Here is a 14,331-nt window from a genome sequence, read left to right as displayed (position 1 = left end):
TGAGTCAACAATCCCTCCTTGTACAATTGTTAACCAGACAATACACTCACATCTTTCTTTATCACTTTATTACTGTAAACTCTGAGTGAGTCTGCAATCCCTCCCAGTGCAATTGTTAACCAGACAATACACTCACATCTTTCTTTCTCACTTTTTTAATGTAAACTCTGAGTGAGTCTACAATCCCTCCCAGTGCAATTGTTAATCAGACAATACACTCACATCTTTATTTATCACTTTATTACTGTAAATTCTGAGTGAGTCTACAATCCCTCCCAGTGCAATTGTTAATCAGACAATACACTCACATCTTTCTTTATCACTTTATTACTGTAAATTCTGAGTGAGTCTACAATCCCTCCCAGTGCAATTGTTAACCAGACAATACACTCACATCTTTCTTTCTCACTTTTTTACTGTAAACTCTGAGTGAGTCTACAATCACTCCCAGTGCAATTGTTAATCAGACAATACACTCACATCTTCCTTTATCACTTTTTTACTGTAAATTCTGAGTGAGTCTACAATCCCTCCCAGTGCAATTGTTAACCAGACAATACACTCACATCTTTCTTTATCACTTTATTACTGTAAACTCTGAGTGAGTCTACAATACCTCCCAGTGCAATTGTTAACCAGACAATACACTGACATCTTTCTTTAACACTTTATTACTGTAAACTCTGAGTGAGTCTACAATCTCTCCCAGTGCAATTGATAACCAGACAATACACTCACATCTTTCTTTATCACTTTATTACTGTAAACTCTGAGTGAGTCTACAATCCCTCCTTGTACAATTGTTAACCAGACAATACATTCACAACTTTCTTTATCACTTTATTACTGTAAACTCTGAGTGAGTCGACAATCCGTCCCAGTGCAATTGTCAACCAGACAATACACTCACAACTTTCTTTATCACTTTATTACTGTAAACTCTGAGTGAGTCGGCAATCCCTCCCAGTGCAATTGTTAATCAGACAATCCACTCACATCTTTCTTTATCACTTTATTACTGTAAACTCTGAGTGAGTCTACAATCCCTCCCATTGCAATTGTTAAACAGACAATACACTCACAACTTTCTTTATCACTTTATCACTGTAAACTCTGAGTGAGTCTACAATCCCTCCCATTGCAATTGTTAACCAGACAATACACTCACAACTTTCTTTATCACTTTATTACTGTAAACTCTGAGTGAGTCCACAATCCCTCCCAGTGCAATTGTTAACCAGACAATACACTCACATCTTTCTTTATCGCTTTATTACTGTAAACTCTGAGTGAGTCTGCAATCCCTCCCAGTGCAATTGTTAACCAGACAATACACTCACATCTTGCTTTATCACTTTATTACTGTAAACTCTGAGTGAGTCTACAATCCCTCCCAGTGCAATTGTTAACCAGACAATACATTCACATCTTTCTTTATCACTTTATTACTGTAAACTATGAGTGAGTCTGCAATCCCTCCCAGTGCAATTGTTAACCAGAAAATACGCTCACATCTTTCTTTATCACTTTATTACTGTAAACTATGAGTGAGTCTGCAATCCCTCCCAGTGCAATTGTTAACCAGAAAATACACTGACATCTTTCTTTATCACTTTATTACTGTAAACTCTGAGTGAGCCGACAATCCCTCCCAGTGCAATTGTTAACCAGAAAATACACTGACATCTTTCTTTATCACTTTATTACTGTAAACTCTGAATGAGTCTACAATCCCTCCTAGTGCAATTGTTAACCAGACAATACACTCACATCTTTATTTATCACTTTGTTGCTGTAAACTCTGAGTGAGTCAACAATCCCTCCTTGTACAATTGTTAACCAGACAATACACTCACATCTTTCTTTATCACTTTATTACTGTAAACTCTGAGTGAGTCTGCAATCCCTCCCAGTGCAATTGTTAACCAGACAATACACTCACATCTTTCTTTCTCACTGTTTTACTGTAAACTCTGAGTGAGTCTACAATCCCTCCCAGTGCAATTGTTAATCAGACAATACACTCACATCTTTCTTTATCACTTTATTACTGTAAATTCTGAGTGAGTCTACAATCCCTCCCAGTGCAATTGTTAATCAGACAATACACTCACATCTTTCTTTATGACTTTATTACTGTAAATTCTGAGTGAGTCTACAATCCCTCCCAGTGCAATTGTTAACCAGACAATACACTCACATCTTTCTTTCTCACTTTTTTACTGTAAACTCTGAGTGAGTCTACAATCCCTCCCAGTGCAATTGTTAATCAGACAATACACTCACATCTTCCTTTATCACTTTTTTACTGTAAATTCTGAGTGAGTCTACAATCTCTCCCAGTGCAATTGTTAACCAGACAATACACTCACATCTTTCTTTATCACTTTATTACTGTAAACTCTGAGTGAGTCTACAATCCCTCCTTGTACAATTGTTAACCAGACAATACATTCACAACTTTCTTTATCACTTTATTACTGTAAACTCTGAGTGAGTCGACAATCCGTCCCAGTGCAATTGTCAAACAGACAATACACTCACAACTTTCTTTATCACTTTATTACTGTAAACTCTGAGTGAGTCTACAATCCCTCCTTGTACAATTATTAACCAGACAATACACTCACAACTTTCTTTATCAATTTATTACTGTAAACTCTGAGTGAGTCGACAATCCCTCCCAGTGCAATTGTTAACCAGACAATACACTCACAACTTTCTTTATCACTTTATTGCTGTAAACTCTGAGTGAGTCTACAATCCCTCCTTGTACAATTGTTAACCAGACAATACACTCACAACTTTCTTGATCACTTTATTACTGTAAACTCTGAGTGAGTCTACAATCCCTCCTTGTACAATTATTAACCAGACAATACACTCACAACTTTCTTTATCACTTTATTGCAGTAAACTCTGAGTGAGTCTGCAATCCCTCCCAGTGCAATTGTTAACCAGACAATACACTTACATCTTTCTTTGTCACTTTATTACTGTAAACTCTGAGTGAGTCTACAATCCCTCCTAGTGCAATTGTTAACCAGACAATACACTCACATCTTTCTTTCTCACTTTTTTACTGTAAACTCTGAGTGAGTCTACAATCCCTCCCAGTGCAATTGTTAATCTGACAATACTCTCACATCTTTCTTTATCACTTTATTACTGTAAATTCTGAGTGAGTCTACAATCCCTCCCAGTGCAACTGTTAATCAGACAATACACTCACATCTTTCTTTATCACTTTATTACTGTAAATTCTGAGTGAGTCTACAATCCCTCCCAGTGCAATTGTTAACCAGACAATACACTCACATCTTTCTTTCTCACTTTTTTACTGTAAACTCTGAGTGAGTCTACAATCCCTCCCAGTGCAATTGTTAATCAGACAATACACTCACATCTTCCTTTATCACTTTTTTACTGTAAATTCTGAGTGAGTCTACAATCCCTCCCAGTGCAATTGTTAACCAGACAATACACTCACATCTTTCTTTATCACTTTATTACTGTAAACTCTGAGTGAGTCTACAATACCTCCCAGTGCAATTGTTAACCAGACAATACACTGACATCTTTCTTTAACACTTTATTACTGTAAACTCTGAGTGAGTCTACAATCTCTCCCAGTGCAATTGATAACCAGACAATACACTCACATCTTTCTTTATCACTTTATTACTGTAAACTCTGAGTGAGTCTACAATCCCTCCTTGTACAATTGTTAACCAGACAATACATTCACAACTTTCTTTATCACTTTATTACTGTAAACTCTGAGTGAGTCGACAATCCGTCCCAGTGCAATTGTCAACCAGACAATACACTCACAACTTTCTTTATCACTTTATTACTGTAAACTCTGAGTGAGTCTACAATCCCTCCTTGCACAATTATTAACCAGACAATACACTCACAACTTTCTTTATCAATTTATTACTGTAAACTCTGAGTGAGTCGACAATCCCTCCCAGTGCAATTGTTAACCAGACAATACACTCACAACTTTCTTTATCACTTTATTGCTGTAAACTCTGAGTGAGTCTACAATCCCTCCTTGTACAATTGTTAACCAGACAATACACTCACAACTTTCTTGATCACTTTATTACTGTAAACTCTGAGTGAGTCTACAATCCCTCCTTGTACAATTATTAACCAGACAATACACTCACATCTTTCTTTATCACTTTATTACTGTAAACTCTGAGTGAGTCTGCAATCCCTCCCAGTGCAATTGTTAACCAGACAATACACTTACATCTTTCTTTGTCACTTTATTACTGTAAACTCTGAGTGAGTCTACAATCCCTCCTAGTGCAATTGTTAACCAGACAATACACTCACATCTTTCTTTATCACTTTTTTACTGTAAACTCTGAGTGAGTCTACAATCCCTCCCAGTGCAATTGTTAATCTGACAATACTCTCACATCTTTCTTTATCACTTTATTACTTTAAACTCTGATTGAGTCTACAATCCCTCCCAGTGAAATTGTTAATCAGAAAATACACTCACATCTTCCTTTATCACTTTTTTACTGTAAATTCTGTGTGAGTCTACAATCCCTCCCAGTGCAATTGTTAACCAGACAATACACCCACATCTTTCTTTATCACTTTATTACTGTAAACTCTGAGTGAGTCTACAATCCCTCCCAGTGCAATTGTTAACCAGACAATACACTCACAACTTTCTTTATCACTTTATTACTGTAAACTCTGAGTGAGTCTACAATCCCTCCTTGTACAATTATTAACCAGACAATACACTCACAACTTTCTTTATCACTTTATTACTGTAAACTCTGAGTGAATCGGCAATCCCTCCCAGTGCAATTGTTAATCAGACAATCCACTCACATCTTTCTCTATCACTTTATTACTGTAAACTCTGAGTGAGTCTACAATCCCTCCCATTGCAATTGTTAATCAGACAATCCACTCACATCTTTCTTTATCACTTTATTACTGTAAACTCTGAGTGAGTCTACAATCCCTCCCATTGCAATTGTTAACCAGACAATACACTCACATCTTTCTTTATTACTTTATTGCTGTAAACTCTGAGTGAGTCTACAATCCCTCCCAGTGCAATTGTTAACCAGACAATACACTCACAACTTTCTTTATCACCTTATTACTGTAAACTCTGAGTGAGTCCACAATCCCTCCCAGTGCAATTGTTAACCAGACAATACACTCACATCTTTCTTTATCGCTTTATTACTGTAAACTCTGAGTGAGTCTGCAATCCCTCCCAGTGCAATTGTTAACCAGACAATACACTCACATCTTGCTTTATCACTTTATTACTGTAAACTCTGAGTGAGTCTACAATCCCTCCCAGTGCATTTGTTAACCAGACAATACATTCACATCTTTCTTTATCACTTTATTACTGTAAACTATGAGTGAGTCTGCAATCCCTCCCAGTGCAATTGTTAACCAGAAAATACACTGACATCTTTCTTTATCACTTTATTACTGTAAACTCTGAGTGAGCCGACAATCCCTCCCAGTGCAATTGTTAACCAGAAAATACACTGACATCTTTCTTTATCACTTTATTACTGTAAACTCTGAATGAGTCTACAATCCCTCCTAGTGCAATTGTTAACCAGACAATACACTCACATCTTTATTTATCACTTTGTTGCTGTAAACTCTGAGTGAGTCTACAATCCCTCCTTGTACAATTGTTAACCAGACAATACGCTCACAACTTTCATTATCACTTTATTACTGTAAACTCTGAGTGAGTCTACAATCCCTCCCAGTGCAATTGTTAACCAGACAATACACTCACAACTTTCTTTATCACTTTATTACTGTAAACTCTGAGTGAGTCTACAATCCCTCCTTGTACAATTGTTAACCAGACAATACACTCACAACTTTCTTTATCACTTTATTACTGTAAACTCTGAGTGAGTCTACAATCCCTCCCAGTGCAATTGTTAACCAGACAATACACTCACATCTTTCTTTCTCACTTTATTACTGTAAACTCTGAGTGAATCTACAATCCCTCCCAGTGCAATTGTTAACCAGACAATAGAATTAGAATGAGAATATTATTAGAATATTACAGCGCAGTACAGGCCCTTCGGCCCTCGATGTTGCGCCGATCATCATACCTACACTATTCCATTTACATCCATATGTCTATCCAATGACCACTTAAATGCCCTTAAAGTTGGCGAGTCTACTACTGTTGCAGGCAGGGCGTTCCACGCCCCTACTACTCTCTGCGTAAAGAAACTACCTCTGACATCTGTCCTATATCTTTCACCCCTCAACTTAAAGCTATGTCCCCTCGTGTTTGCCATCCTCATCCGAGGAAAAAGACTCTCACTATCCACCCTATCTAACCCTCTGATTATCTTGTATGTCTCTATTAAGTCACCTCTCCTCCTCCTTCTCTCTAACGAAAACAACCCCAAGTCCCTCAGCCTTTCCTCGTAAGACCTTCCTTCCATACCAGGCAACATCCTAGTAAATCTCCTCTGCACCCTTTCCAAAGCTTCGACATCCTTCCTATAATGCGGTGACCAGAACTGCACGCAATACTCCAGGTGCGGCCTCACCAGAGTTTTGTACAGCTGCATCATGACCCCGTGGCTCTGAAACTCGATCCCCCTACTAATAAAGGCTAACACACCATATGCCTTCTTAACAGCCCTATTAACCTGGGTAGCAACTTTCAGGGATTTATGTACCTGGATACCAAGATCTCTCTGCTCATCTACACTACCAAGAATCTTCCCATTAGCCCAGTACTCTGCATTGCTGTTACTCCTTCCAAAGTGAATCACCTCACACTTCTCCGCATTAAACTCCATTTGCCATCTCTCAGCCCAGCTCTGCAGCCTATCTATGTCCCTCTGTACCCTACAACACCCTTCGACACTATCCACAACTCCACCGACCTTCGTGTCATCCGCAAATTTACTAACCCACCCTTCTACACCCTCATCCAGGTCGTTTATAAAAATGACAAACAGCAGTGGCCCCAAAACAGAACCTTGCGGTACACCACTAGTAACTAAACTCCAGGATGAACATTTGCCATCAACCACCACCCTCTGTCTTCTTTCAGCTAGCCAATTTCTGATCCAAAGCTCTAAATCACCTTCAACCCCATACTTCCGTATTTTCTGCAATAGCCTACCGTGGGGAACCTTATCAAACGCCTTACTGAAATCCATATACACCACATCCACGGCTTTACCCTCATCCACCTGTTTGGTCACCTTCTCGAAAAACTCAATAAGGTTTGTGAGGCACGACCTACCTTTCACAAAACCGTGCTGACTATCGCAAATGAACTTATTCTTTTCAAGATGATTATAAATCCTGTCTCTTATAACCTTTTCCAACATTTTACCCACAACCGAAGTAAGGCTCACAGGTCTATAATTACCAGGGCTGTCTCTACTCCCCTTCTTGAACAAGGGGACAACATTTGCTATCCTCCAGTCCTCCGGCACTTCTCCTGTCGACAATGACGACTTAAAGATCAAAGAGTGAGTCTACAATCCCTCCCAGTGAAATTGTTAATCAGACAATACACTCACATCTTCCTTTATCACTTTTTTACTGTAAATTCTGAGTGAGTCTACAATCCCTCCCAGTGCAATTGTTAACCAGACAATACACTCACATCTTTCTTTATCACTTCATTACTGTAAACTCTGAGTGAGTCTACAATCCCTCCCAGTGCAATTGTTAACCAGACAATACACTCACAACTTTCTTTATCACTTTATTACTGTAAACTCTGAGTGAGTCGACAATCCCTCCGAGTGCAATTGTCAACCAGACAATACATTCACAACTTTCTTTATCACTTTATTACTGTAAACTCTGAGTGAGTCTACAATCCCTCCTTGTACAATTATTAACCAGACAATACACTCACAACTTTCTTTATCACTTTATTACTGTAAACTCTGAGTGAGTCGACAATCCCTCCCAGTGCAATTGTTAATCAGACAATCCACTCACATCCTTCTTTATCACTTTATTACTGTAAACTCTGAGTGAGTCTACAATCCCTCCCATTGCAATTGTTAAACAGACAATACACTCACAACTTTCTTTATCACTTTATCACTGTAAACTCTGAGTGAGTCTACAATCCCTCCCATTGCAATTGTTAACCAGACAATACACTCACATCTTTCTTTATTACTTTATTACTGTAAACTCTGAGTGAGTCTACAATCCCTCCCAGTGCAATTGTTAACCAGACAATACACTCACAACTTTCTTTATCACTTTATTACTGTAAACTCTGAGTGAGTCCACAATCCCTCCCAGTGCAATTGTTAACCAGACAATACACTCACATCTTTCTTTATCACTTTATTACTGTAAACTCTGAGTGAGTCTACAATCCCTCCCAGTGCAATTGTTAACCAGACAATACACTCACATCTTTCTTTATCACTTTTTTACTGTAAACTCTGAGTGAGTCCACAATCCCTCCCAGTGCAATTGTTAACCAGACAATACACTCACAACTTTCTTTATCACTTTATTACTGTTATCTCTGAGTGAGTCCACAATCCCTCCCAGTGCAATTGTTAACCAGACAATACACTCACATCTTTCTTTATCACTTTATTACTGTAAACTCTGAGTGAGTCTACAATCCCTCCCAGTGCAATTGTTAACCAGACAATACATTCACATCTTTCTTTATCACTTTATTACTGTAAACTATGAGTGAGTCTACAATCCCTCCTAGTGCAATTGTTAACCAGACAATACACTCACATCTTTCTTTATCACTTTATTACTGTAAACTCTGAGTGAGTCTACAATCCCTCCCAGTGCAATTGTTAACCAGAAAATACACTGACATCTTTCTTTATCACTTTATTACTGTAAACTCTGAGTGAGCCGTCAATCCCTCCCAGTGCAATAGTTAACCAGAAAATACACTGACATCTTTCTTTATCACTTTATTACTGTAAACTCTGAATGAGTCTACAATCCCTCCTAGTGCAATTGTTAACCAGACAATACACTCACATCTTTATTTATCACTTTGTTGCTGTAAACTCTGAGTGAGTCTACAATCCCTCCTTGTACAATTGTTAACCAGACAATACACTCACAACTTTCTTTATCACTTTATTACTGTAAACTCTGAGTGAGTCTACAATCCCTCCCAGTGCAATTGTTAACCAGACAATACACTCACAACTTTCTTTATCACTTTATTACTGTAAACTCTGAGTGAGTCTACAATCCCTCCTTGTACAATTGTTAACCAGACAGTACACTCACAACTTTCTTTATCACTTTATTACTGTAAACTCTGAGTAAGTCTACAATCCCTCCCAGTGCAATTGTTAACCAGACAATACACTCACAACTTTCTTTATCACTTTATTACTGTAAACTTTGAGTGAGTCTACAATCCCTCCCAGTGCAATTGTTAACCAGACAATACACTCACATCTTTCTTTATCACTTTATTGCTGTAAACTCTGAGTGAGTCTACAATCCCTCCCAGTGCAATTGTTAACCAGACAATACACTCACATCTTTCTTTATCACTTTGTTCTGTCAACTCTGAGTGAGCCGACAATCCCTCCCAGTGCAATTGTTAACCAGACAATACACTCACATCTTTCTTTATCACTTTATTGCTGTAAACTCTGTGAGTGAGTCTGCAATCCCTCCCAGTGCAATTGTTAACCAGACGATACACTCACATCTTTCTTTATCACTTTATTGCTGTAAACTCTGAGTGAGTCTACAATCCCTCCCAGTGCAATTGTTAACCAGACAATACACTCACATCTTTCTTTATCACTCGATTACTGTAAACTCTGAGTAAGTCTGCAATCCCTCCTTGTACAATTGTGAACCAGACAATACACTCACATCTTTCTTTATCACTTTATTACTGTAAACTCTGAGTGAGTCTACAATCCCTCCCAGTGCAATTGTTAACCAGACAATACAATCACATCTTTCTTTATCACTTTATTACTGTAAACTCTCAGTGAGTCTACAATTCCTCCTAGTACAATTGTTAACCAGACAATGCACTCACATCTTTCTTTATCACTTTATTACTGTAAACTCTCAGTGAGTCTACAATCCCTCCCAGTGCAATTGTTAACCAGACAATACAATCACATCTTTCTTTATCACTTTATTACTGTAAACTCTCAGTGAGTCTACAATTCCTCCCAGTGCAATTGTTAACCAGACAATACACTCACATCTTTCTTTTTGACTCAAGTTGTCCAATCACATGGTCTCGGGCCGGCTCTGTGACGCCCCCAATGGTATCAGCTGTCAGTGCGCAGGCGCGGGCGCCATCCTTAAAGGGCCGTCAGATCTGACACTAAATTTAAATATCTAAAACTGTCCCCTCCCCCCCCACAGTACACCCTAATAATGAATAGTGTCCCTCCCCCCATAACACTTACAGATAATAGTTGCCCTCTCCTGCTCAAAAAAGACTTACATGCAAGACTTGACCTTTCCCCATGACCCCCAAAACTGTTCAAAGTGCAGAGTTCAACCCTTTGCCCCCTTTGCCCACATAATTAATGTGCATTTGACCCCGTACCCACCCTGCCCCACTACACTGAAAATCCTAAGTAACGCCCCTTCCCCAACTTGCTGGCAGATCTCGGGCAACAGGGAAGATCACTGACCAATTTATTTAAATATATTCATTTTCTTAATTTACATATTCAAAATCCATTCCCATCACCCAGCAGTGGGGAGTCACCATGGAGTCTTGCTGCCGTGGGGAGATCGGGTCTGGCACTCCCAGGGTCCGGCTCCATGGCGGGTCACTGCTGCTATGATCTTCACCCCTCCCCCACCCCCAATCTAACCAGGGCTTTATATTGCTGAAGAATGACTTCTACCCTCTTGTATTCTAGTTCTCCAAATATAAGGGCCAGCATTTCATTCAGCTTTTTGATTAATTTTGGTACCTTTTCAGGACATTTTAATGATCTTTGTACCTGGGCCCACAAGTCTCTTTGGATCTCCACTGTTTCTAGCTTTTCACCATTCAGAAAGTACCCTGTTCTATCAGTTTTAGGTCCAAAGTGGATGATCTCACATTTGACCACATTGAAATCCATTTGCTACAGTTTTGTGTATTTGCTTAATCAATGAATATCTCTTTTTAATGTTAAGCTTCCATCTGCACTGCCAAGATTGCCATCTCTTTGTGTCATTGGTAATATTGTATATCTGTGTCTTTCTATCCCATCATCACATTGTATAATAAATTTGGTGAATAGTTGAGGTCCCACCACAGATCCTTTCGGGACACCACTAATCCCATCCTGCCAATGACAGTACCTGCCCATTACCCCTACTCTTTGTATCCTGTCATTCAGCTCATTTCCAAACCAGGTCAATTGTTTTCAATCCATGAGTTTCAAGGCAAGATTTTGGTTTCTTTCTTCGGAGTTGTAGACAGGAAATGTGGGTATATATAAGATTATACAGACTTATAATGAAATTGTTTGGTAATTTGTGAAACATGTGGGATTGACAAAGGGGACTGTAGTTCTTTGCAATACAGGCTGAGGAGCAAAGTTGAGGAGCTGCAGTGCCAGCATGTAATAACAGCAGGACAAAGATATCGAAGCAGCTTTTATTATGTAAATTAATAAAGGAAATTAGAATTGGAAGTATGTATTACAAACAGGATGTTGACGCAGGCATAAGATGCTTCAGGTAGAGGTCAGAAGTGGGGATGTTCGCTAATGGGTGACAGGGGGTGAGGGGTTCAGTGGGGGGTGGGTGAGGAGAGGGGAGTGACAGGGGGTGAGGGGGGTCAGTGGGGGGTGGGTGGGTGGGGGGAGGGGAGTGACAGGGGGTGAGGGGGTCAGTGAGGGGTGGGTGGGGGTGGGGAGTGACAGGGGGGTGAGGGGGTCAGTGGGGGGTGGATGTGGGTGGGGGGGGTCAGTGGGGGGGTGGATGGGGGGAGGGGAGTGACAGGGGGTGAGGGGGGTGAGGGGGGTCAGTGGGGGGTGGGTGTGGGGAAGGGAGTGACAGGGGGTGAGGGGGTCAGTGGGGGGTGGATGGGGGAAGGGGAGTGACAGGGGAGTGAGGGGGTCATTGGGGGTTGGGTGGGGGGAGGGGAGTGAAAGGGGGTGAGGGGGGTCAGTGGGGTTGGGTGGGGGAGGGGTGTTACAGGGGTGAGGGGCGGTCAGTGGGGGGTGGGTGGGGGGAGGGGAGTGACGGGGGTTGAGGGGGTCAGTGGTGGGTGGAGGAGGGGAGTGACTTGGGGGGGGGGGGTGGTCAGTGGGGTTCTTTACTTCTCTTTCATGTTGTCTTTTCTCTTGTTCATTCCAGTGCCTGGAAAGATATGTCCTGATATTTTGCCACATTCTCTAAAGATGTTTGTGTTCTTTTCTTGTCGTGTGAGTTAATATTAAACAGACCTATACATTTTCAATCAGATTTTAATATGTCCAGAAAGGGACAGAAATTTCTGCAGGATGGAGTATAATAGATGTGTGTTTATCGAAAAGGATGAAATCAGTGATTCTGATGAGAACAGGAATCTTTGAGCTGTGAGGTATCAGATTGGTCTCCTTTAGAAAATGAAGGGAAATAGCAGACGAATGACCCTGATTGTATTGTACATGTGGAAGGATACTTCAGTATATCTAATCTAGACAGTCTACAGCAGTGAAGGAGAAGATGTTGGTTTATGTGTGAAATATGAAGAACATTCCCCTGTATACAGAACAGTTTCCTATTTCCCCACTGAACCAGTCTGTTGTTTCCATGTTTTACTCCAGCTATCTCTGTATTCTACCTGAGATGTTAACTTGTCCCATCTCTTCTCAGGTGCTGTCTGAAATAACTACTTAATATGTTGACCAGGCTGGGAGGTAAAACGGGAATAGGGTTCAGCTCTCCATAGTTATCACTCCCAGTTTTCCTACTGGTCAGATTTAATGGGAACATTACTTTGAGTTGGTCACTTCACCTGACTATGTAACTGTTAGTCAAAGTCTTTTAAAGTGGGATAGTATTTTCCGTTCTGGATCACCCATTGGAACAGTGTGCCTTTGAAAGTTTATAACTTTCTCACTCTTCATCTGCTGACAGAGTATCACTGACTGTTAGCAGATTTTAAACTGATTGATTGGGTTTCTGACCAATATCATTACACAGTCAGAGAGCCACATTCCAATCCTTCCTCCAGCAGTTACACAATGGTAAAGTTATAAAACATTTGTAGATCTCCCCAGCACAGGACACACTGTCATCAACAAGTGGACAACTGCCCAGCAATTAATTGAATCATGCTGAAGTGAACGGGACTGATTCCCATTACATAGATCTTCATGGGACTCTTTCCTGTTAAAACAGTGAAATCTGTTGCTTTTGGATTTTCCTCTCTGCTCTCCATGTGTTTGCTGCTTCTTGGCCAGTAAGGAAAGCTGGAAGTCAATGGAAATGTCACAGTAGAATATCAGTTCCTTTCTTACAGAGAAGTAATTGTTACAGTTACAGGTGTTTTTGTTAAAGTCTGAAATAATTATATGTCTAATGTGCCATTATGTGTGTTAGCTGTCATTCAGTAAATTGCACTCTCTCCACTGAGTCAGAGATTGTGGGGTCAAGTAACAAAACTCCCAGCTGGCACTGGAGTACAGTCCTGAGGGAATGCTGCCTATGGGATATTCTGCCTTTTGTGACATGCTGAGCTAGTGAAGGACGCTATATAAATGCAAGTCTTTTTTTCTTTTATTGTTCAATTATAATATGCTTTGAGTTTCTGAACGACTGCATTGCAGCTCTGTTATAACCTCAGTGAGAGTGTTAACAGGAAAAACACAAGATTTTAACTCCCAGACCAATTTCATGTTTTCAGACATTAATTGTAACAACTAAACTGAAAGAAATCCCCAATTATCTAAACAGTATTTTGTGAGTGGCTGATGCCCCAAATTACAGAGAAAGGTATTTTCTTTACTTATTAAAAAGCTGCAATCCTCACACCACACTTATATGTTACACTGAACTTTTTGATGGTAAAATTCTTTGTGATTAAAAGTCCCAAATTCCTCACTGTTACAATGCATTGGATCTACTAGACCTTCTCAAAAATCAATGTCCTCTTCACTCACTTCTCTGAGCATTTCTGACCTGGACGTCTGTGAATAAGACATTTCTAATCACATTTACTCAGATTGGTTCCACATCCATCAACCACTTTTCCATCATCTCCCTACCAGAGCTAATCTTCAGCATTGAATTAATTTCAGCCTCAAACAGTAACCCTGGAAGTGAATTCTACAACACCATGACTAT

This window comes from Heterodontus francisci, chromosome 29 (assembly GCF_036365525.1).
Source record: "Heterodontus francisci isolate sHetFra1 chromosome 29, sHetFra1.hap1, whole genome shotgun sequence".
In the NCBI taxonomy this organism is placed as follows: Eukaryota; Metazoa; Chordata; class Chondrichthyes; order Heterodontiformes; family Heterodontidae; genus Heterodontus; species Heterodontus francisci.
The sequence above is the reverse complement of the archived record's forward strand: the minus strand, read 5'-3'. Positions refer to the sequence as shown.